Here is a 25,296-nt window from a genome sequence, read left to right as displayed (position 1 = left end):
ACACTAGTTGTATTCAGAAAAACTACATAATAATAAAACCCTCATATCTGTTGCAATGGTTTTCCCGCATTGGGTTTTTCCGGGGACGATTGTCCAAAAATAACAGTGTCCCTTGTGTTGTCTCAGTTTATTTCAGTTGTTGATCTGTATATGTGTGAAGATTACATTTGTGTTTATTTCAATATTTATATTAATAAATAACTTGTTAATTGAAAGAACAAGTAGGAGATAATAAACCAGATAATGCAATAGGGATTTCTGATGTGTCAAACTTAGAAATTTCCACATGGTATCAAAGCATTGCAGATCACAGGAGGACTGAAGACACCAACAGAAATCTGAAATTTGCAGCAGAAGCAGTTGTCCCGAGAGACAGCGTTGTTCCTAAGCAGAAGCAGCAAGAGAAGAAGTGACGCAAAGCCTGTGTCATCATTTTGAGCCAAGGAAAGGGCCAACGCAGAGGCAGAGAGAGGCAGAAGAGGCTCACGAAGAGCCACGTCATCCTGCTCAACCAGGTAGGATTGACACAATTGGCCAGAGGGGCAAATTCAGCCTTTGCCGAGATTGTGCAGAGCCTGAAAGGCTCAGTTTCTTCAGTTGTCAGGGCTCGAGGCGCTATGGGCAGATTTTGATTTGAGCTGGTGAGACATTGTTTCTGTTGATACAGAACAGTGTCTAAGGCGACGAACCAAGTAGAGAGAGTCATTATCTCGACAGATTTCTAGCCAAGGAATCCAGATCCGAGTCGCAGTTGCAACGAAGATTGGAGAGGAGCAGTTTGACAGCTGGCCAGAGGATTTCCAGGAGGGAAATTAGGACTTAGAGGGAGATTTCCAGGAGGGGAGTCGAGACTCAGAGGGAGTCTAGAAGAGGAGCTAAAATGGCAGTGAACGGACTGAGGGATCAGGACAGGTTGGACAGGGCTTCCAACTTTGTCATCTGGAAGGCCAGGATCTTGGCAGTCCTGGATTGACATTGCATCAAGGACTTTGCCTTGAAAGTAGTGGCTATCCCAGTTGACCCAGCTGAGAATGAGAAGTATGAGGATGCAATGGCGAGGGCAAAGTGCATGATCCTAGACAGGGTCAAAGATCATGTCATACCACATATTGCTAAGAAGAACACAACAAAGAAGATGTGGGACACACTGACCACCTTATACCAGGGCTCTTCCATGCAGCGGAAGATGTTATTGGAGAATCAGTTGAGGTCATATCAGATGCATAAGGGAGAGGAGATAGATACATTCTTTCTCAGGTTGCAGGAGATTCGCGACCAACTTACTTCCATGGGGTCTACACCGGCTCCAGAGTTTATGGTAAGGACTACCCTGAATGCAATCTCTAAGGAGTGGGAGACATTTCTCCAAAGTATTTTGGTTAAGGCTACTCTTCCCGGTTGGGAAGAAATGTGGGCAGCCCTTCGCCAGGAAGAGATCAAGAGGATGACCAAGGCGGGGAGTAGTGGCAAGGGAGGTCGAATCAAGAAAGAGGAGGAGGAGGATGTAGCTCTAGCATCTGTGAGACAGCAAGGGAAGAGGAAGAAAACGTACATCTCCAAGGTTAAGTGCTTCCATTGTGGGGATGTGGGACATTATGCGTCCTAGTGTCTCAAAAAGAAAAACAAGGGAGAGGCTTTTGATTCAAAGGCAACTCCAACTAAGGCGGAGAAAGAGGTCGACACTGAGGACGATTGTGCCATGTGAGCTCATACGCCTCTAGAGAAGAGGTGGAGAGACATCGAGTTGTAGTCAGGAGGACTACATACTAGGTGCATGATCCTTAAGGTGCCCAAACTCTTGGATCACATCTGGTTACGGGAGCCCTTAACAACAGTAGCATGATGACAGGTGTCGGGTGGAGCAAAGTGTAGTGCTTTACTGTAGAAATTTGAGGCACAGCAGTGGAGGTTGCAGCAGTGCTAGAGGCACATAGGTGTATGCAGCAGTTCAATGGCAGCAGAGGGAACACAGCATAGCAGCAGAGGCAGCTTCAGCATCACGAGGCTTCCAAACTGACCGAGATGTCAATATTTGGGAGAAGACAGTTACTTACTTCTCGGTAACTGGGTTGCAGTGCATCAGTTAGCAGTGGCATTGCTAAGGGCAACATGGGCAGCATGTTGAGAGGGAGCTATAGTACACATGTAGCAGTGGCAGTGGCAGTGGCAGTGGCAGTGTCATGGGCAGCAGTACAGGAAGCAATAGTGTAGGGATGTGAGGCAGCAGGCCGAGCATCAGCACAGGTACCGATGCGGAAGCTCAGTGTGATGCTTCTATGGTGAAGCATTACTAGAGCACATTCCTCGCTAAGAGAGAGTGTTGATTTTTGGTAGCATCGGATGTGCTCTAGCCATGAAAATTGGTGGAGAGGCTAACTCAGATGAGATCTCCAAGACCCAAACATCGTTTGCGAAAATTCCACCCAGATGGAGAGATATTAAAATAATTAATACTTTTAATGAGACCCTAAGTCTAAACTTAGGAAAATTAATGTGTATTAATATAATATGGGTGAGAAAGTTCTAAATAACAAGGATCAAGCCAAATCTAATCTTAGTCGTTGAATCGCCAACAAGAAAAGTATAAGACAAGGCTTGAGGGTCAACACACCAAGTTGATCAAGAATTCGATTTTTTGGGGTAGGGTTTGCTAAGAAATCGAGTTAGTGATCTGTTGCAGCGAGGGGCAATTCGGCAGAAGGCCGAGAATACATAGTAGAGAGGCAAACAAAGTGTCGGAGAGACAGCGCAAAGCCTTGGAAAGCAGAGGCAGCTAGGACTGACGCAAAGGCTAAGGAGGCCAGCGCATGTAACGCAGAGGGACAAGAGGCTGACGCAGAGGGCCAAGAGGCTAACACAGAGGCAGCAGAGGCTGACACATGAAACGCAGAGGGCTGCAAAGTTGACACTAGGCTGAAGAGGCAGCGCTGAGGAATTTTCGTGGGGCAGACTAAGAGCTGGTTAGCTGACGCAAAGCCGTAGAGGGTGACGCAGTTCCTGAGGGTAGCTTGGAGCAGCTTTCATTGTCCAGCTAAGGGAGCAGTCGAAGTCACTGTGAGGTTATTCATCCGGTTGTTGATTAGCCAGAATATCTGTCTCCGAAGAAAGGTACTTCTACCAACGAAAATCTCTGAGGGGTGAGCCATTTCTGGCACCCTAGTTGTATTCAGAAAAACTGCATAAAAATAAAACCCTTATATCCGCTGCACTAGTTTTCCCGCATTAGGTTTTTCTGGGAACGATTGTCCAAAAATAACGGTGTCCCTTGTGTTGTCTCAGTTTATTTCAGTTGTTGATCTATATATGTGTGAAGGTTGCATTTGTGTTTATTTCGGTATTTATATTGATAAATAACTTGTTAATTGAAAGAACAAGTAGGAGATAATAAACTAGATAATGCAGTAAGGATTTCTGATGTGTAAGACTTAGAAATTTCCACACAAGGTCCCAAGTTACCTAGGCATGTTTCATGACTCAAACTCATCATACTAGCATCACTTTACCTCATCCCCATAGGGCTTGTGGAATCTGAGTACAATAGAAAAAGATGTGAAGAAGAAAAAGAGTTGGAAAACTCTAGTGATATGATGATCTTTGATGGTACAAGCAGTCTTTGGTACATCATTGCACATGGAGTCTTCGAAAAATCTTCAGGTGCCACTCCAGTGGTAAACAAGCGGCTTGTTGGTAGTGAGAAAAGGCATGGGCGGCTTGGCAGCGATGAGCACCGAAGGGACGATGGTGGTTGTGATCGATGGTCGCATTGGATAGCTACGCTCGAATGCAAACACCTGCATGCTATCAGATGCTAGATGGTTGTGCACTTTGGCGGCTCTGTGCATCCTGTAGCAGATTAGGGATGTAGCGATTATTGTCAGGTTGTTGCAATGATGTTTTCTTTTCTTTTCTTTTTATTTTATTCTTTTTTTATTTATTGAATTATATATATATTCTTCTTTTTTCTTTTTATTTTATATTTTGAATTTTTTTTTTTTGCTTTTTTTTTTCCAATGGCCAAAGGCCTGATAATGAAACTTGGAAATGGAGAAGCTCCAAAATTTGGTAGTGAAACTCTTCAATTGCTATGACAACAAAGTTGATGAAGGGTTGATGGCCAGAGGCCGAATCAGACTAGCTCTGTGCTGTCGAAAATGTAACTAGTATCGGTCTTCATAATTGTCTTTTAGTTCGTGAAATAATGTATTTGTCAAAAGAAAAGAAAAAGAAGAGTTTTGTCAAAGAAAATTTTTTTATAACCATGGGTTTTATGCTCATTTGATTATGTTTCTAGGTTAAAGCACCCATTGAGTGCTTCTAGGGTTGTGTCATGTGTCATAGTCCTTGTCATCATGTAATAGACCCTCATTGGGCTTTTTGTATCAAGGAAGAAAAATTATTTTTACACCAAGTCACATGACACGAGGACACGAGACATGGAGGACACGTAAATACGAGTATTCAATAAGAAACGCAGTGACCTGGAAACAGGACACAGGGGACACGTTTTATATATATTTAATAAATAAATAAATAAATAAATATATATATATATATATATATATATATATATATATATATATATATATATACCGAAATATAGTTTTTTATCCATATTAAATTGCAGGTTGCAGCTTATCTAATCAAATTAAAATATAGTTACTTCTCAAAGTTCATAGTTCACTTTAAAAAAATAAATAGAATCAAAATTTACTATTTAGAAATTAGAATGTGATATGCTTGGTCTTGATTCTTGAATATTCAATGTTCATTGTTCATGTACAACTTACAAGCACATAAGAAAATAACTAAAGTCTAATCCTATTGATTTCCTCTGCCCCTCTTGCGAGAAAATGCCACAGCGTTCCCTTTCCCTCTAGATGTAGATGTTGGTGCTGGTGGAGTTGGCAGTGGAGTTTGCTATGCTCTAGAAGCCGAAGAACTAGAAGTAGGAGCTATAGGAGGTAGACCACGTCCTCTACTGGTGGCAGGGGTAGCCCGGGCAAGTGGTGTCACCTGGAAACATTACAATCTCCCAATCCTGAAATCCTGAAAAACTGATAAGTCTGCTGCATTTTGAATGAAATCTAAAATTCTACTTTCTCCATATGAAATCCAATGAGGCCGGAACCACTCTCAAACATCCTGAGTCATTTCATGGTAATGTTAAAAATTTAAGTAAAAGGATAAAAATGAAGATCAAGGAGAATGTCACTTTTACTTTAAGAATTTAACATTACCATGAATAGCATATCAATACTAGGGCCTAGACTTGATCATTAAGCTGCCCCACTCAAAAATTATTTGTTTCTTTCAAAAAAAATTGCAGCTTATGCAGGCAACGTTTTCTATCAACGGAATACGCGTTTTCCAGATGCAGGACACGACGAAAACCGACGAATACGTTTTACATTTTACAGGACACGATGAAAAACGTTTTCGACACGTTTTAGGGCCGTTTTCGTGTCCGACACGTAAAATACGGGACACGAGACCTTGGAGGACGTGTCTTGTGACTTAGTTTTTACGTAATTTTGGTCAACTATGGCTCCTCCACCAAGTCGGCCTGCCCTCTATTCAAGTTGGCCTCATAAATGGAATTTGACCACACAGAAAGACTATATATAGAAGTGCAATTCGACCTATTGTGGCATCCAATAATCAAGAGTTCGATCTACAATTGAAGTAAGTGCGAAGGAAAGGAAGACTTGAAAAAAAAAACCCTAGCAAAGTATAGAAGGCCATTTTCTCTTATTTTTGATTCACACGTGCAAAATTTTGAGTTGCAAGAGGGGCCGAAATTGCAAGTTTGCAATAAGGCCGAAATTTTGATGCAGTAGGGCCGAAATTTATGGTTGATGCAATATTGAAGAAGGTTGACTATTGTTGATTAGAAGCTGATTGGAAGGACTATCTTGGGAGGCTGACTTGGTAGATTGGAGAAGATCTTTGTTTTGGACAAGGGTATTGGTTGTCTCATTTGATTTGGTTCTAAAGGAAGAGGAAAATTTTGGGTTTTTCCCTAGGAAAAACCTGGCTAAGAGCCTACATCCTATGTCCTTGTTGTTTTGATCTTCATGCACTTATGTCTTGGTAGTTGCTTGATGATAAGAAAAATAAAAGAAAACATGAAAAATAATAAGAATTCAAAGACGTCAGAAGTAATTATCAAGATAAGAAAATATTTTTTCCATTCTTTTTCTCTGAGATATTTATGTTTTGATAATTGCTTGATGAAGAGAACATAATATAATAAGAAGCCAACAAACATTCACAAGTAATTATCAAGTTAAGAGAAATCATCATTATCTACTTGCTTTTGGTTTCTCAACACCCCACACCTTAGGCGGCACGTCCTCATGGAACACTGCTTTATATAATCATTCATACACGGGATTATTTTGCTATTGACCTTGGTATGTGGCATATGATAACTCAACCATGAGTGGGAATATAATGGATGTGCATGGGAAATGATGGGAAAATAACAATGGGTAAAAGATGGTTGGGGAGAATGGACACGCTACACATACTCAGGTCTCTAGCAATACAACTTGACTCAAAAATGACAACACTTATCTGAAGGGGAATAATTACCCATCATGGTACAACTAAGTGATAGACAAGAATTTACATTATGATGACAGATTATTAAATTGCACCAACATTCACTGTGGTCATAAATGAAACAATATCATCATGTGCGAGCAATAATATGAGATATAGCAATGCAAATATATCAAGCATTATCATGTGATCTATAGATAAATAAAACTCTGGGAGACTTCATCATGAATGCAAAATCATGTTACACCCTCTGCATGGCAATATCTTTTGAAATGTGTAAAAGCTCTCTACTGCAACGGAGATATTAATCATAGAACTGGTGAGGCAAGTCCATCAGTCTGATGGATAGGCCATCATGAAGGAAAATCTGATGTGGAACTGCTGATTGCGATGAAAATCACAAGTCAAAAAATCCTCTGGTTACCCCAACATGTCAGGGGATAAAAAGTCTCATTGCCCCTGACCACTCTTTGTTCATGGAGTTGAAAGGCCTTATTCTGGAGTTTAAGTTATTTAAAATGAGTATTGAGATGCTTAGTACATTTTTGAGGGAATGACAGCGGAACTTTGGCCAATCACTTCTCCAGTGCAACTCTCGACATCTGTATTTAGTGCTTCACCAAACACATCAGCTATTCCTAGTCCTCAATGCATGGAGGGTACCCAATGATTCAGAGGATAGATGGGTGCATAGACTTCCAAAGTATTTGGTCTGGATGGATTTCTTATAAGCTGACTTTTGCTTGATCAGTGATCTTTCAAGGGATTCCATCCAAGGCCCAATTGGCCAAGACTGGACCTTCTTATGGCCTCTATTCTGTCTGCCATCACTCGGAGACCTTGAAGCATATGCAGTGCTGCTTCAGAGTTCTGAGTAGGATTCACTGGCATTCTACATTGTTTGGAGATTGTTGCTCTCTAGTTCATAATTCTTTCTTTGCGATATGGCAGTTCTTACAATTTTTTTCATTATCCATTCCACGGAAAATCAAAGACAAGTCTGTTTTTCACCATGAGAATAGCTCTATCTGTCATTTGTTCTAAGTGAAGGGATGAGATACACTATCAGCTCACGCCTAAGGGCACTCTGTTGATCAAAGTTGCCCAATCTTTAGATACCACAGCTTATTCTGATTATTGCTAAGTCTTAGTAGCTTTAAGTAAGAGGTTATTAATATTATATGCATTGTATATATCCTTCCAGTTTGTGCACCACCGTTTGCAAATACTTTTCTGTGAATATCAGATGTATTTTCAAAAAAAAAAAAAAAGATCAAGTTTCTATTCAATTTTTGCCAAACTTCATGGTCAACAAACTCCAAGTGAATAAGGTTATGGTTCATACCAGTTCAATCAGTTCTTATCCAAACCAGTGTCGATTTGGTTTTTTACTAAAACAAGACCAGTAGTTGACCAAATCAGTGTAAACCAAAACTAGGTGGTTTTGATAACATTGTTTTAAGTTTTAACTATTACATCAATCATCAGTTCAAGGCTATTGACAAATTCATTAACACCTCTACACCCTTTGCTTAGGTGTAAGGTAATGCAATTCACTTCCGATTTAGAAATTTAGGCTGGTTTAAAAAATATACTTATCGAATTCATGCAGCATACACACACATGCATGCATATGTGCACACACATATATGCACAGAAATCTTGGTTATGATATTCATTATAGCATGCAGTCTGCCTGACAAATGCCACTAAGAACATATTTGACATAAAAGCCATATGGCATATACCATTATCAACATTAAGTTTAAAAATGCATCTTATATAATTATAATTGTCCCGCCTTTTCTATAAAATGAAACAGTCATGTCAACAAATGTAAACAAGACTAAAAAATTCTCACCTGACCACCAAAATTCAAGACGAGTAGCTTGACGTCATCACCAATCCCAAGCTCTTTACGCACCTGTAAGGGACCACACAATTTTATTGCACGTTTTGACTTCAAAAGGTAAACAGACCAGATAGAAAGAAGATTAAAAACAAAATGGTCAAATTAAATATACCTCTTCTCAACTTTTTCGTGGTTTCTGAACAACGAGGGGCACATCAATGACATCACGAAAAGCTGGCACTGCAGATAAGAGGCAATAGAAACCAAAAATCTAGAAATATTTTCAAAGGTTAAATGGAAAAGTTCACATATACAAAAAAATACAACACAAACAAGTTGTTAAAACAGGTTTACGAAACTAAAGAAACAAATATATTTGCTCTTACAAAAGCACGGACACTTTTCAACTAGCATTAGACATCTGTATCAAAATTCATAGCACACTAACTTACTAGGGAAAAAGCCAGGTAATCTGAGCAAGAAAGTCAATGAGAATAGTCTTCAGCTATCTGCACAAGCAATTCAAAACAAATAACAACTTCTCAAATTATATTTAGATATAAGAAGGCATAAAGCCATTACAACCAGATTCAATATTTACAACCTATTAATAAATTAATATTCAAGAATCTGTCCCAAAGTGCCAAATTGTAAGGTCCAACAGGGACAAAATTTACCACAAAGGCCTAAGCTATTTAACTTTAAAGAAATATAATCAATGGATTTGCTTCAACCGTTCTCCAATTCCCAAGAAAGTATAAAAACTTCATACTACAAGTCAAAATCCATAAGCATGACATAAGGGACATGTCTTTCTGCAGTTAGGCCGACATGAATGTCTAAGTGTAGGTCGGCATACTGTCCAGAATAATATTCTTAACTTAAAAAATTCATATCTCCCAAACTATTTGGAGTTTCGGGCCAAGTAAGAGCTCATTAGAAAGAGGAAAAAAATCCTCTTTAAGATGGTGTAGGATCCATTTTGAAAGGATGCCTCCAAGCTGTCCAAATTTATTTTTCTTTGTGACTGCTCTTGAAATCTTTAGTGCAAAAGATGATTAGAACAGCAATAGGTCATTAGGGCTTCATGATTAGGGCAGCAAGAGGTTATTAGTGTGTCCCCAAGTGCTTTGTCATCAAGTAAGTCATACATGTCACCATGATAGTGTATTTAGCATTCATGATAGTGCAGTGATATGTCACCAACCATAGTGTGGCATTTATTAATTTGCCATTAGGAGATTTCCAAGTCCTTCATGTCATGTCTCCAATCATTGTCCATGTCATCAAGACCTTCATCAAGTGCCATCACGTATGACATCATCAAGTGTGGTCATTCATGTATAGTCCTTCAATATCAAGGGTAAGGACATCATCCGGGTTCTAGGCTTCTTCATCAAGAGTAAGAACATCATCATGATTTCTAGGGCTTCTTCATCAAGAGCAAGGATACATGAGGTTATGGTGTCTTCATGGTTAGTTCAAGCATCTAGGACAAGACATCTTCTTAGTGGCTTGACATCATAATGGCATCATTAATAGCTTGACATCTTCATTAATGGCATCCTTATCAAACAAGAGGGAATTGTCATCATGAGCAGGGACATCATCATAATATGCATCAAAAGAATATTTTCCATCCCAATAATGCCATATTGACATCAATGACAACCTTGATTAACAATCTCCCCCTTTGTCATTGATGGCAATATTTTTGCCCTTCCAATATTGATGGCAAACGAGGTGCCCAAGTACTCCCCTTGCCAAGTTGCTTCTTTTCTTCATGAATAGTAGTTCTTCATAGGTATGTTACTCCCCCTGTCATGGTGCTCTTCCTTCTGGCAATGTGGTCCATGATAGATGTGTTTACATTTCTTCATGTGATGAACCAACTCCCCCTGCCTGCATAAACTCCTCTAGCTTCTTTAGACAAGAAAGATTTCTACCTTGTGATCAAGTGGAAGAAATCTTCAACAATAGTCCATCGGATAAGTAAGGAATCATGTTCTTCAATGGAGTTGCTCCCAAGAGATGATCTATCAAAAGATGATTGTCCATGTGTGACTCATCAAGAATTTCATAGGGCCCATTTACAGATAACTTCTGCAAGAATGATTACGAATCATAAGATCCCCCTAACAATATGCATGATCTCCTTTGGCAAAGTCTCATTATCAAACACTTGGAATATCAAGGATGACATCATCAAGTCAACAACATGTGTTGTTGGCTGGTGAGTTCAAGATACTTCCGAATTCAATTTGCTTCCTTCTCCATACTTGTGTAGCTTTCTTCTCTAGCATGGTTCTAGCTTATGTAGGGGCCCAAGTTAAGTTACAATCACGTGCCATATGTCCAATGTTATGACACTTGAAGCACTCTATGTTGTTCTTGAATAAGAATTCATGACTTCTTCTTGCAAAATTGCTTCTCGGAGATTGACGGGGACCATTATATTTATCTTTGTGATATGCCCTACAATCTTTTGCCATGTGCCCAAAGTTTGTACAAGAATAGCAATAACCAAGAAATATACTTTGGTACCTGGGAGAAGAAGGTTTCCTTGATGTAATTCTTAAGTCTTTTTTCCTTGGGATCCTTTGATGATAACCATTGCTTCTTGCATCCTTGACACCATTTGCATTTCTTCTTGGAGTAGGATTTTTTCCAATGTCAACTTGACACTTGCCTTTGCCGAAACTGGGAGCATCAACATTTCTTCCTGGCTTCCTCACATCCTTGTTGTTTGAAGCATTTTCCTTCTTGCTTGAGGATTCACTTGCATAGCCAAGGCCTGATTTATCAAGGGGAGACCTTTGATGACTTAGGATGTCATCTAGGGTTTGAGAGCTTTTCAAGTTCTTATTCAACAAGTCAACTTCCTTTTTAAGAAAGACAATTTCTCCTTTCAACTTTTTACAATCTTCATCTTTCATAACTAGTTGCTTCTTCATTTCTTCCATCATCTTGGTTGCTTCACATGATTGGGCCTTAAGAGAAGTGATTTCTGATTTTAACTTGGTGATGTCATCATCCTTTTCTTCTAGTTGGCATATCATGGTGTTTCTCTCCTTTTCTGCTTCATCAACTTGTCCTTCTATGAATGTCAAAGCTTCCATCACCTTCTCAACTCCTTGTGCTTGTTTCCTTGCTTCTTCTAGTTGAGATCTAAGGGAGGAGACCTCTTCCTTGTATTGACCAATCTCTGCTTCAAGTTTGTTCAAGCTCTTGTGCCTTTGTTCAAGGTGGATTGACAAGGTATCTTCCCGTTTCTTTGCCTTATCCAATTGATTTGTCATGGATATGACTTCTTCATGATGCTTTCTCTTGTTTTGATGAAATTCTTCCTTAATCTTGGTGAGCTCCTCATCTCTTTCTTGTACTTGAAGCTTGACAAGGTCAACTTCCTTCCTTGTCTTGTCCTGGTCACCAATTTGTGCTTTCTTCTTAAGTTCCTCATTTTCATTTTTCAAATTGTTAATCTCTTCCATGGCAGTCATAAGTTTAGTGAGGAGATCTTCTTCAAAATATTCTTCATTCTCTTCATCTTGTAGGTCTTCTTTAGCCTTGATGTCATCACTCTTATCTTTAGCTTCCTTGATGGGCTTTGGATTTCCTTCTTTTTTTCCATCATTTTCTTGACTAGAGATCATTGTCAATGCTCCTTTTGAGTGAAGATCATGAAGTTTATCCCATATGCCTTTTGCTGACAAACATTTTTCAAAATTGGCCTTCATAGAATTAGGTAGCCCATTCAAGATTGCTTTCATTGCTCTTGTATTATGTTCCTTGGATTCTCCATCCATTAAGCTATCGACAATCACCGATTTCTAGACTTCAATGCCTTGAGTCTTTAAGAAATTCCTCATTCTTCCTCCCCATATATCAAAGTTTCCATTGAACAATGGAGCCTTCACAAATTGATTGACTTCACTTTCGGTGGTTGAGGGAGACACGTCTTTAGGAGGATTGGAGACCTTCTTCCTTGGCTTCGCCATTTGTGTTATAATGATCAACCCTCAAGCATTTAGGCTTTGAGTGAAGGTACTGGCCCCGATACCAATTGTTGGAAATATTGAGAAGGGGGTGAATCAGTATTTCTTTTCAATTGTTACTTTTACCAGTTAGATCACTTATATTTAGAACACAAAATGAAAAAAACGAATAAATGCTTTTATTAATATAATCTTTACAATGAATCAAGTATAATGTATATAGGGCTCCAACCCTAGATGAAGACATCGATCTTTAAACTCCCAGGCTCCAACCTGTTGCCAAGCACCAACTTGGACTTTTGTGAGGCTCCAACCACTAGGGCACCGACCCTATCTTCTCAAGGCACCGACCTTGTGTTTAGAGGCTCCAACCCCTAGATGAAGACACCAATCTTCAATCTCCCAGGCTCCAACCTGTAATATGCCAAGCACCGACTTTGACTTCCCAAGGCACCAAGCTTGTCAATTTTGAGGCACCAACCTCTAAGGATCCAACCCTATCTTCCAAGGAACCAACCTTGTCAATTTCGAGTCACCAACCTCTAGGGATCCAACCCTATCTTCCAACGACCAACCTTGTCTCTACGAGGTTCCAACCTCTTGGGCTCCAACCCTTAGCTTTACTTCGTCAAGATATATTTGGTTAAACTTTACGGCTCCCAATGTCTTCTTTAATGAGCCCTGTCTGTCTTCAGTTATCCCTTCACTTCGTCTCCACGTCATGTCATCAATGACAACCTTGATCTCTTCACATGAAGGTGTCTCTGCTGTCCTTCATGGTACCCAATCAAAAACTTCAAGGTCACCTCATGATGGCTTCAATAAGCTTTTCCAAGAGTGACTTCAACGGGCTTCTCCAAGAGTGTCTTTAATGGGCTTCTTCAAGAGAGTCTTCAATGGGCTTCTCCAAGGAGTTCTTCAAGATCCAATACTTCTCTTGTGCAAATCCCCAAATGTTCCACTATTCAAGGTCTTCAAGTTCTTCAACTTGCACAAGCCTCCAAGGTTCACAACTATAGGTCTCCAACACTGTTTCAAATAAATAAAACTCCTTCAAAAGACACTTAACAACTGCTCCAAGCTGCTCTAAAGAGGCTGGAAGAGAGGGTTACAAACAACTTCAAAACAGTCCAATAATCTGCCTCAAAAGATGCCTAAATACAAAACACCGTCTTCAACAAATTATGTTCATTTGCAAGGCTGTGTGAAGAAGGGCTACAAGTCTGTCACAAATCTGAACACCACAGGTATCACAGGTCAAATCTTTATGCCACAGATCCACAAACTAGGCTGAGGTCGAAGTTTTGTTGTACAACAAAGCTGAAGTTTGTTCACAGTTGCGAGGTTTGTTGCTTCCACATTCGAGTTGCAGTGTTCCACAGGATTGTCCTCAAATAGAAACCTGTCCAAGCTTCTATAGGAATATAGACTGAGATTTAGGCAGCAAGGTATTTAGTCACAAGGCTAAACAAGAGGTTGTTTGCCTAACCGAGCCCTCCAAAGTGGCTGTCCAACAGTTCTAAATTTTACTTGACCTCTCCAACAAATCTGAGCCTCACAGATATTTTTATCACTGTAAATTCGAAAACTGTAATCTTCTAGTCCTCGGTGACTGTCCTTGACTTTGAAGAATAAATCTTAACACCATAACTGTGCCCAAACAATGATTCTCTGTCTTCTTCGGCCTCCTTTCTCTTTCTGTACTCCTTATCTGAATTAATCACCAAAATTATGGTTAAAATGAGGTGCTAGACGTCATATTTATATAGGATTTCACCTTGAACTGAAGGGACACGTCTTTCTGCAGTTAGGCCGACATGAATGTCTAAGTGTAGGTCGGCTTACTGTCCAGAATAATATTCTTAACTTAAAAAATTCATATCTCCCAAACTATTTGGAGTTTCGGGCCAAGTAAGAGCTCATTAGAAAGAGGAAAAAATCCTCTTTAAGATGGTGTAGGATCCATTTTGAAAGGATGCCTCCAAGCTGTCCAAATTTATTTTTCTTTGTGACTGCTCTTGAAATCTTTAGTGCAGAAGATGAATAGAACAGCGATAGGTCATTAGAGCTTGCTGTTTAGGACGGCAAGAGGTTATTAGTGTGTCCCCAAGTGCTTTGTCATCATGTAAGTCATACATGTCACCATGATAGTGTATTTAGCATTCATGATAGTGCAGTGATATGTCACCAACCATAGTGTGGCATTTATTAATTTGCCATTAGGAGATTTCCAAGTCCATGTCATGTCTCCAATCATTGTCCATGTCATCAAGACCTTTATCAAGTGCCATCACTTATGACATCATCAAGTGTGGTCATTCATGTATAGTCCTTCAATATCAAGGGTAAGGACATCATCCGGGTTCTAGGCTTCTTCATCAAGAGTAAGAACATCATCATGATTTCTAGGGCTTCTTCATCAAGAGCAAGGATATATAAGGTTATGGTGTCTTCATGGTTAGTTCAAGCATCTACTTAGTGGCTTGACATCATAATGGCATCATTAATAGCTTGACATCTTCATTAATGGCATCCTTATCAAACAAGAGGGAATTGTCATCATGAGCAGGGACATCATCATAATATGCATCACAAGAATATTTTCCATCCCAATAATGCCATATTGACATCAATGACAACCTTGATTAACATCAAGTTGTGATGCATCCGCAAGGATCAATTCAAAGATAGGAACAATGTTTGGCTTGTCATAATTGATGATTTTCTAGCTTGGATTCCTTTTGTATGTAATTCTATTAAACAAAAGGTGATTGTGCACTAAATCAGGATCCCATTTGGGTTGTCAATCATGGACATGTGAGATTGGTGCCCATGTGCAAGTAACAATGTGGCAAACATCCTCATCGGGGTAAAATTGGAAAGGGTCCGGAAATATTCTACATATTAGTAAAAGTTGGAAACCATCGGCAAAATTAAGATACCACCAAAATATTGGTAAAAATCGGCAAACATTGCCTAGACCAAAAAATCATGATTTCATGATTTTTTTCCGTGATAAATTCAGGATGTTTGCAACACTGGCAAGTGCCTTGATCATTGATCAAGCAATTTACAGGTTTCTCACATTTACTTTGTATGTTGTTGGCTCTCTAACAAGGCACTATTATCCCACATTTTGTAGGTGTATTGCACATGTGATTTTCATCACAAGTCAAAGATTTGCAGGGGTGGCATGGTGATTCTAGCCTTCCAAAGGTTAGAATTTTGATAGAAACTGCTTATAGTGGATGTTGGCTTGGTAGAGGGGATTTATTTTTGTTGGAAATGTAACTAGTTTTGGTCTTCATAATGTAATTCAAATGTACGATTGATATATTTAATATATTCATTATTATTTTTTTATTTTAGTCAAAGCATGTTCTTCATGCTTATAGGGTCAATTGGGTCAAAAGAAAATTTATTGGGAGTCAAAAGAAATGTAATTCAGTCAAGTCCCATTTGGACTTCTTGTAAGAAAATAATAATTTTTATTTTGAGTCAAAGAGTCAAAATGTCTTCCACAAGACCAAGTCAGCCCTAGGGGCAGCTATGTAGTGACCTAGCTAAATAAAGAGCCATTATTGATTTGAAGAAATACTTACCTAGCTTGCTACTGCTGTTGCGGTGAGGGTGCTTCAAAACTGCTCCCGCTTACTCATTACTGAATAACCAAAACCACCCAGCCAAATCGAGTATACCTAGATACTCGACCCAGTATGCTTCTCAACCGATGCATACCTTTCCCCCGTGCCCAGAAACTTCAAAACAAGTAAGGCTCACAAACCAGTATGTGTAATTTTCCTCTCCTTCCTCCTCCAACAGCACCTTCCTCCTCCTATGGCACCCGCATCAGTTTCCTTTCTACTCCCAGCAAATACCCTCACAGCGAATACACTCACAGGGCAAGAACACCCCCCTTCTCTGCCCTCGACCTCTTCTTATGTACCCTTTAATGACGGTGGTTGCTCCCTCCACCTATGAGCCCACCGCTTCTTTCTCAATGACACCTCTTAACATGCAAAATCGAATTTCATCTTCAAGATATTTTAACATGTGCCTTTTCACTTTGATTATAATTTTTTTTATATGTTTAATTAAAGTCTTAAGTCATATGCTTAATTATTTGTCCTATGCTTTATTTTGATTTAGATTATCCCTTTAATAATATATACTTTATTTTAAAATTTCTTAAATAGATAATTATATAACCTGATTTTTTTAGGCTTTACATAATTCCTTACATTTATTTTCTTTATAACCCTTTTCCTTTACTTTATACTTTTAAACTTAATATCATTGATAATCGCTCATTAATCATGAAGTATTAAGAATTATGCGCTGCTGGTTGAATGCGACTTTTCTATATGAAGGAGTGTCAGGATATTTAATATTTTAGGTAACTTAGAATATAGTTAATAGTGCAGTGCATGCGATACATGCATATGTAGCTATCATATGCATGCATCGTATGCATGCTAATATTCTCGAGCTCTCTACATTAATGATGGGTCATTACATACACCCCTCCTTCAGAAAACTTCGTCCCGAAGTTAGAGTTCAATACTTATAATAGTGATTAGTACATTCTTGTTCGGATTGAGTACTGAGGTTAAATTTATTTTTTATTTTTATTTTTTTTATTTTTTTTTAGAACACTATAAAATTGGTGTTTTGAATACTTTTAGGTTTATAACTTAATGATCATGTCCTACTTCATCAGGCCCCTCCCCAGGCTATCACTACATCATCCTATCCTTCCTAATCTCTTCCGCTCCCATCCTATCCGTCCTCTACTGGAGTATGCCATGGCGTCAGTTGTACTGACCCTACCATTCATAAACTCCAAGGGTGACAGCGTTGGCTATACCGACCTGATCCCTAGTAGGCATCTGGCAGTCATCATCACACGTCTAGGGGAGCGTGACTCGCACAGTCCTCCCATGACTCCAGGGTTCGGAGGATAAACGGTGGGCAACACCTCCACCCCTCCCAGTAGAATCAGGGTTAATACCCTATCATGGAATCTCTTTGAGCCTTAATTGTTCTGAAGTTTCTGTCATCACGTGGTCATTTCGGTAATGAGATTTTATCTGCAATCATAAACACTTGTCCATGCATTTATAACATGTGCATTAATATTTTCAAAAACACATAGCTTATGTATATTTCATACATGTTATCTAAAGTATAACATACCTTGCCATAATCTATTCATGTCATTAGCTTTCATATTCATAATATAATCATTCTTTCGTGAATTTGTTTGTGCATAAAACTCATGACTTTAAATTGCTAACTGATACCTGATTTTTGATCTTACGAACACATACCGTTATGTTCCAAACTTTCATTGATCTGAATGCGTCTGCTCCAGTAACAACTAACTGGGTTATTGTCTTACTTGGTAACAAAATGCATCATATGGATAGTCATTAGCGAAGACAAATCTCAATTCCTTCTTTTTAACAATACTGTTACTTGTTGTGTTCTTTTATATATACTTTGATTGAAATACCTAGCTCAAGTATGGTATGCAACACGTTTGGAAAACATATTTTGAACTGAACATTTCCTTTAACAATAATACACCGAACATTGCTCTATGTTTAAATAGTAGTACTCTTTCAATACCTTGGCCCTATGGGTTGAATTTATGCTCATGGAACCTTTTAACAGGTACACAGTCACTTGGGGTAATTTTGAGTAAGGAAGATATTATATGTGACTCTTTAGAGGTCTCTTTTGAATGTTATCTGTCCACTGTATATATTTTCTGAAGTAAAAACTATTAAGAAAACACCTACAGAAGTTTTCATACAACTTGAAGAAAGGTCTCATAGGATAATTTATACAAACTCAAATACATCTCCTATGTCGAGAAGTCAAAGAGAAATATCTACGCTGTTGACAGGTACAGAGGAGTGAGTCCCCTGGTAATTATAAAGGAGGATGACTAAACATTAAAATGAATATCTAGAAGATTGTAAGAATATAAACATCATTACCCATTGTTTGTCATAGGAGCATAAATAATAATAAAAACGAATCCATCCAAGCAAAGTATACCAATACAAGAGAATAACATCAAAATATTCAAGAAGGTACTTATCTCTAGAGAATATGTCAACTCCTTTTGTTCAACTCTTCAAGGAGTTAATCTCGTCCATATTATCATCATCAGGAAGTCCATATCCTCAAGGAATTCACAGCATCAAGGAGTCCATATCATATCATCAAGGAATTCACAGCTTTAAGTAGCCTCTGCTTTAAATCTATGTCTTTTGAATAATTTCAAGTATATCATACAATGTTGCAAATATCATGTAGGTGCTTACATCACCCAGGGACTGTAAGGACTTAGGAAACTCGTAAAATATCAGGGAAATGAAAATGTTGACAAACTTAAATCAAATTAAAATATTCCCCTAATGAAGTTACATTCACCTTAAATGTTTTCAACATGATCCAAAATAAGATAGGTAAAGAACATGTCTAATTTTCAAGGACATTTCCGCTTGATAGAAGATGAATCTAATTTCCAACAGATTTTTAGATAAAAGCTAAGTGGCATAACCATATATTAAAAGAAAAAGGTTTCCAGGTATAAGCAATTCACAGAGGTAACTGCAGAATTCTGGTAGAAATCAAAACTACAATTATCACCTTGACTTACTATAGCACATTGACTTAATCCAATCTCAATATTTGTGTGCCTTGTGCTCATCAGAGATGTGTGTAATAATTTTTTTTTATAAACTGAGAAATAGACCAATGCAGAATATACTAAAAGCTGAGTGACCACAGATTTATTCTTGTCAAGCAAAAATGATATAAAATGATCTCTAGCAATTCCAGCAAAGTTTAGATTACATCAAGCTTACTGCACAAGAAAAAGAGCAGCTTCAATTGAAACATTACTGAATAGAAAACTAAACGGATTGCTCTGAACAATTCAAAAAGAGATTCAGGATTCCTTCTTAAAACAGAGTTCATCCACTACAAAACTAGAGAATGCAACCATAACAAAAGATGAAGTTATTTTTATTATGTTAAAAAAAAAATGCCCAGGATAAAGGTCAATGGGATTAGAAAGTGTAATCAGTGATACTAGTCTGTAGGGATGCCCAACGCTAATCAGAAGACATTAAGCAAAATACAACATGATCCACCAGAAACGTGAACCAAATATTACATCAAAGAAGAGGAAAGAAAGAAGAATACAAGAGAACAACTACAAGCCCATGAGACAATTAACATAAAATATGAGATCGAACTGCTAGCCAGTTAATAACTCTCGATAAAATTAATTTTGGCATACAAGATTAGTTAGGTTATCCTGCGGCCTGCCTTGTGCAGATATGAAGTAAACCAAAGCAAAACTTGGACTTGAGTTCATTTAAATTTACCTTGACTTGTAGAAAATACATTTGATAACTAGCATTTTATTTTACTTCTATCACTACTTATGAAAACTTTGGTTGCGTGACACAGAGCAATATCAAAAGTTAAGAAGAGCATAACATTAACACAAAGTAGCATTTACAGTAGAAATGCTTGTTAAATTTGTTGCAGAGGAACCTAAGTTTATGCAAAATTGTAAATATTAAAATAACATTTATGTTATATAGAGAAAACGTTTTCCAGTTCCACTATCACAGAGTCCACTCAGTAATTTAGGGAGTTGTGCCAATAGTAGAGGCCTCTGGTTCAATTCCCATTGCAGCACCAACTAATGCAATAGTGCATGCTTTACTCACAAAACTTATATGGCAAAGAATATTAACTGTACAGTCCACATGGATTTGATTTTCCTTCAATGAATTGGAAAGTTGTCAGACTCAAATTTAACTACTTTATAGGTAATATTTAACAGACTGATCATACCTTTCACTACCAAGATTGAAACACTATAACGATTTATCTTGACAAGGTCATTCAATACAACCACTCATCATTCCTGATTGTCAATGCTTGCTTTATCTTGACAAGGTCATTCAATACAACCACTCATCATTCCTGATTGTCAATGCTTGCTATATTTTTAAGGGATCGCATTCATTTTCTTGCAAGTAGAGAAACTAAAGACAGTATAGTACTTCACATAAGATATATGAAAATCTGCCCAACTTAAGAGACTAGAGTATGAACTTATGCACATTATCTTCAAGTCAGTATTTCACCTTTCCACATAATAGCAAAACACAGTTTGAAAGGGGGTACCTTCAAAAAAAAACACTTCAAACTTTAACACCTTCTAATCGGTTTCCAGACACAACAGTCAGGGATGTAAATCCCTGTTACCCAGATCATTAAGGATAGCTGCAATGCTGACACTACAGAATAATTTGTTACCCTTTGCAATTAAAATATCATAGAAACAGTTTTGCACAACATTCCAATGTCTTCAGAGGAGTGAGACTATCAACAGCACCTAAATGGGATCTTTGCATCAAGAATACTAGGAGACAGAATGTTACTATTTTGTTCAATGAAATCAAGCCATTCCACTCCAAGTTGTGTTGCATAAGGGATTTTTTTTTTTTTAAGTACTTGTATTTTTATGATCCAAATGATAAAAGGAAATAGTATGGTATTATTAAAAATTATAAAATATGATAACTGTATACTAGAGATGAAATGAAGGTCATCCAGATTCTAGATTACAGGATGAATTTCTGTACAAAGATATGGTCAAACTGGAACATGTCATATGATCCACTCAACTGCAACTGATAAATGTATAAAGGGGTTGTTCATTGATCTGCAACTGCAACTCAAAAGGCTTACATGTCACTTACAACTAAAACTTGGTTATGGCTACATTAAGTTTAAGAGACTTATAACCTCTCCTCAAATCTAAAGCAAACTTACTCATTTACAAAGTTGAAAAAATAGTGATGAAAACCCAGTAAGGAACTAAGGAAACAAAATTTCGACTTTGTAAAATTCATGAACAAATTTGAAAGATTTAAAGTTAAAAGTGCAACTATGACAATGACTGGCATTCTATTCTTAATGATGATGAAGAAAACAAGTTTGTTAAATTCAGGTCCAAAGACCAACAAAACATCTCTCAATAAACCACCAAAAGTAAACCATAATAATTAAGAGATTCAGAGATTGTTCTACAAGTTCCTGTTGAACAAGGAAATAGATATTGTCCATAAGTTTAATGATAAATAGAGCACTTATCTACAACAAGACAATGCCAATTACTTGTTTAGATTTAGCAAGTTTCCTGGCTATTAAATTCTTTGTTCAACAAGTCGATTATCACAATCCCAATGTTGTAATTAAATCACAGCTATTGCCAATCAGATTTCTCGATAAACCAAGGCTCTATGATATTTACAGATCACCAATTATTTAAGAGATTTTTAACAATATTATTTAATTTTGCCAATCAGATCTCCCAAAGACAAGTGAATGTAACTTAAAGCACTCAACAAGATTATGAGAATAGAGTTTGGTGTTTCAAATGCTTTGTGAGCAAGTTTGTTCGAGTGCAAGATTACGAGTTTTGAAACTCGGGATTAGTACTCTTAGCATACGAAGGACTTCTCCAATGTTAAACAATGTAAACACTATGAATTAATGAAAGTATTTATGATACTTAAGTTCCTAAGTTATCAATGAGTAGTGATCCAACTGTGATGACAGCAGAAAATCAATTATGACAACAGTAAGTTTACAAATGACGAATGTGCCCAGAACTGTCCTAAATGCAAAAAAAAAATATCATGCATTGCAACTGTGCACAATATAACTAGCAAAGAGATGAGAGAGGGAGAGTTAGTAATCCATAGTACATACAAGGCTATCCTTGTTTAGACAAATAGCAATGCCAATATCCTGTAGGTATCAAATGCCAATCTCTATCAATCTGCCCTTTCAAATGCTAAATAATCAATTGTAAGAGGTATATATGTTGAATAAGGAAATGCAACCCCAATAACGAAAAAAAGAGAACAATGAGCAATTCTTTCTAGTTCTATCATGTAAATTAACATGCTGCACAAACTAAATCACTAACTCCATTTAATTTATCAAAATGCTCGGAAGGAAAGCAATTTTCTGATCAAAAAAAAAAAATAACACAAGTTTGAATACTGTACTAACCTTTGCCAAACTTTAGTTGATAAAATGAACCCAGGAGCAAACAGAGGATCTTCAACTTGGAACACTGAGAAGATAATGACATTTGCTTCCACATGGATGCAGACTCATCATTTTCATCTTCATCACTTTCACTCTGCATGTCTCTCTGCCATGGTAAATCCATTTGGGTATCATCAGCAAAATCAGGTCCCAAAATTGTGCCCTCTGCAACTATTGCAGGTTCTCCCATTTTACTCTCATCCAATTTCTCTTTGTTCTGGAGAAGGTAATGTTCTGTGTCATTAGTAGCATCTTCAAAACCTTCTGTAGTTTCCACCATAAAATTCAACTCTTTTTTTTTTCCACCCTCTCTGGCCACCTTTTTCACATCTCTAAGTGCCACCAATATTCTTTGCAGCATCTTTCAGGCTTCCAGCGAAGTACTGCTGAAGAACTTCTAAGCTGATCGTTTTCTCAACTTTACCTCGCTTCTTCTCAAGTCCCTTCCCGATGTTCGTATGCTTCTGACTCTCTCTTCTTTCTTCAAGAATTTCTTTTTCATATAAGCTAGGATCAAAGTTTGTTACTGCCTCCTTTCCATTGCACCTGATAGCAGCCTTATCATATGCCCTTGCAGCCTCCTCTTCACTGTCAAATAATCCCAAATATATATACTTTTTCCCTAGGAATTGACCCATTCTGGCTTCCCATCGCCCGCACTTGTGCAGGGTAACGCCTCTATACTTGGAACTTCCACGAGAGAAACCAGTACTTTGACGACGGAGAATATGCACAAACTCTTCTTTAGAGAGCTTGCTCGTCTGGTCTAAATCTTCTTGATAGTCGGTGAGAGTAAAATTTATATCAGCTTCAACTCCTCGAAACTTGATAGCTGCCCTGTCGTAAGCTCTCGCAGCTGCATGAGCCGTATCAAATCCACCCAGATAGACTTGTTTTCCACAATCCCATATGTGTTATTCCCAACGTCCAGTCCGCCTGTAGAAGGTCACCCCACGAAACTGCGAGCTTCTGGATCGTGGTCCTCGTCTGCTTTTCTTGACGGGCTTGTTATTTTCCGGTTGCTTTTTCCGAGTTTCTGCATTCTCTGGTTGACGGGAGGTTACTGGAGTCCAGTGGGATTCTATAAACGGATTTCCTTCAGTACATTCCGTGGGCATTAGGACTTGAGAAGCCTCCCCGTTATGAAGAGGAAAAAAATGCCGTGTCACGCAGGCAGGATCCTTTTGCTGTTCGTCATTTGCTATGGCATTTAATAAATTTCCACGGGAAATCAGGTTTCGGGTCTCGATTTTGAGAGAGAACCCAAAAATCTTGTGATTTCCTTCATTTGACGGAGGGACTTGTGTGGAATTTGACGAGATTACATCGGCATCCAATTCCATAGCCTTGCTGGAGGCCTCGTGTTCAAGGGAATTAATATTTTCATTGCAGGTGATGGAGTTCACTACAGATGAGACGGAGGTTTCAGACTCGGTCATCTCAGACCGAAATGGCGCTCTACGTCTTTTTTCGTTATTGCTCTGAATGTGCGTGACCGTGGCCGCTTCAATACAAGCAGATTCAGTCTCCTCGGAACTCCGGGGCGTGATTTCCCGGACCGGTTCAATACTAGATGTGTCTATAGTCCTCCATTTTTGGTATCTTCTTCTACTGCCATAAAACCTTAAAACTCTTGTCAACCCTTCTTTATCTCCGCCATTCCGCAGCGTTTCAAAATTATATATTAAATTCTTAATCAAAAGGACCCACAGCCCCTTGTCTCTTCTTCTTTCTTTAATGGCCGAGTGGATTCCATTGAAGCTGCTGCGAAATCAGCTGTCCGAGCTCCGATTCGATTGGAGAGTTATTCTCAGGGTTCAACGTATTTCCATCCGTGGATGTTGCTCAAGCTTGCCATCGTCACTGCTATCTCTTAGCATTTCTGGTGGAACAAATATGAGGTGGCTGGGATACTGGGACATGTTGTGCAGTGAATCGAAGCAACCACAAAATTGCGTAGGGCCTCTGAGGTCGCAGGGTTTGAACGAAGCTCTGATACCATATGTAGTGACCTAGCTAAATAAAGAGCCATTATTGATTTGAAGAAATACTTACCTGGCTTGCTACTGCTGTTGCGGTGAGGGTGCTTCAAAACTGCTCCCGCTTTCTCATTACTGAATAACCAAAACCACCCAGCCAAATCGAGTATACCTAGATACTCGACCCAGTATGCTTCTCAACCGATGCATACCGTTCCCCCGTGCCCAGAAACTTCAAAACAAGTAAGGCTCACAAACCAGTATGTGTAATTTTCCTCTCCTTCCTCCTCCAACAGCACCTTCCTCCTCCTATGGCACCCGCATCAGTTTCCTTTCTACTCCCAGCAAATACCCTCACAGCGAATACACTCACAGGGCAAGAACACCCCCCTTCTCTGCCCTCGACCTCTCCTTATGTACCCTTTAATGACGGTGGTTGCTCCCTCCACCTATGAGCCCACCGCTTCTTTCTCAATGACACCTCTTAACATGCAAAATCGAATTTCATCTTCAAGATATTTTAACATGTGCCTTTTCACTTTGATTATAATTTTTTTTATATGTTTAATTAAAGTCTTAAGTCATATGCTTAATTATTTGTCCTATGCTTTATTTTGATTTAGATTATCCCTTTAATAATATATACTTTATTTTAAAATTTCTTAAATAGATAATTATATAACCTGATTTTTTTAGGCTTTACATAATTCCTTACATTTATTTTCTTTATAACCCTTTTCCTTTACTT

General features: G+C 38.3%; 2 pseudogenes across 1 annotated transcript in view; both read right to left on the bottom strand.

The window, feature by feature from the left end:
• LOC149200411 (L-arabinokinase-like) overlaps positions 1–25,296 on the bottom strand; it is a 448,322-nt pseudogene that overhangs the window by 259,049 nt on the left and 163,977 nt on the right. The window contains exons 7-9 of the transcript XR_016253365.1: positions 8,869–8,925; positions 8,589–8,656; positions 8,426–8,488 (exon numbers count right to left, since the gene is read on the bottom strand). The product of XR_016253365.1 is annotated as an L-arabinokinase-like (transcript). The remainder of the gene's footprint in view (positions 1–8,425; positions 8,489–8,588; positions 8,657–8,868; positions 8,926–25,296) is intronic.
• On the bottom strand, positions 22,887–24,341 carry LOC149200412 (uncharacterized; annotated as a pseudogene).

The sequence above is a fragment of the Pinus tabuliformis genome, chromosome 2_1 (genome assembly GCF_031772625.1).
Source record: "Pinus tabuliformis cultivar Carrire ecotype Pingquan chromosome 2_1, CPIR1, whole genome shotgun sequence".
NCBI lineage: Eukaryota > Viridiplantae > Streptophyta > Pinopsida > Pinales > Pinaceae > Pinus > Pinus tabuliformis.
This window is presented reverse-complemented; position numbering and strand designations above follow the sequence as displayed.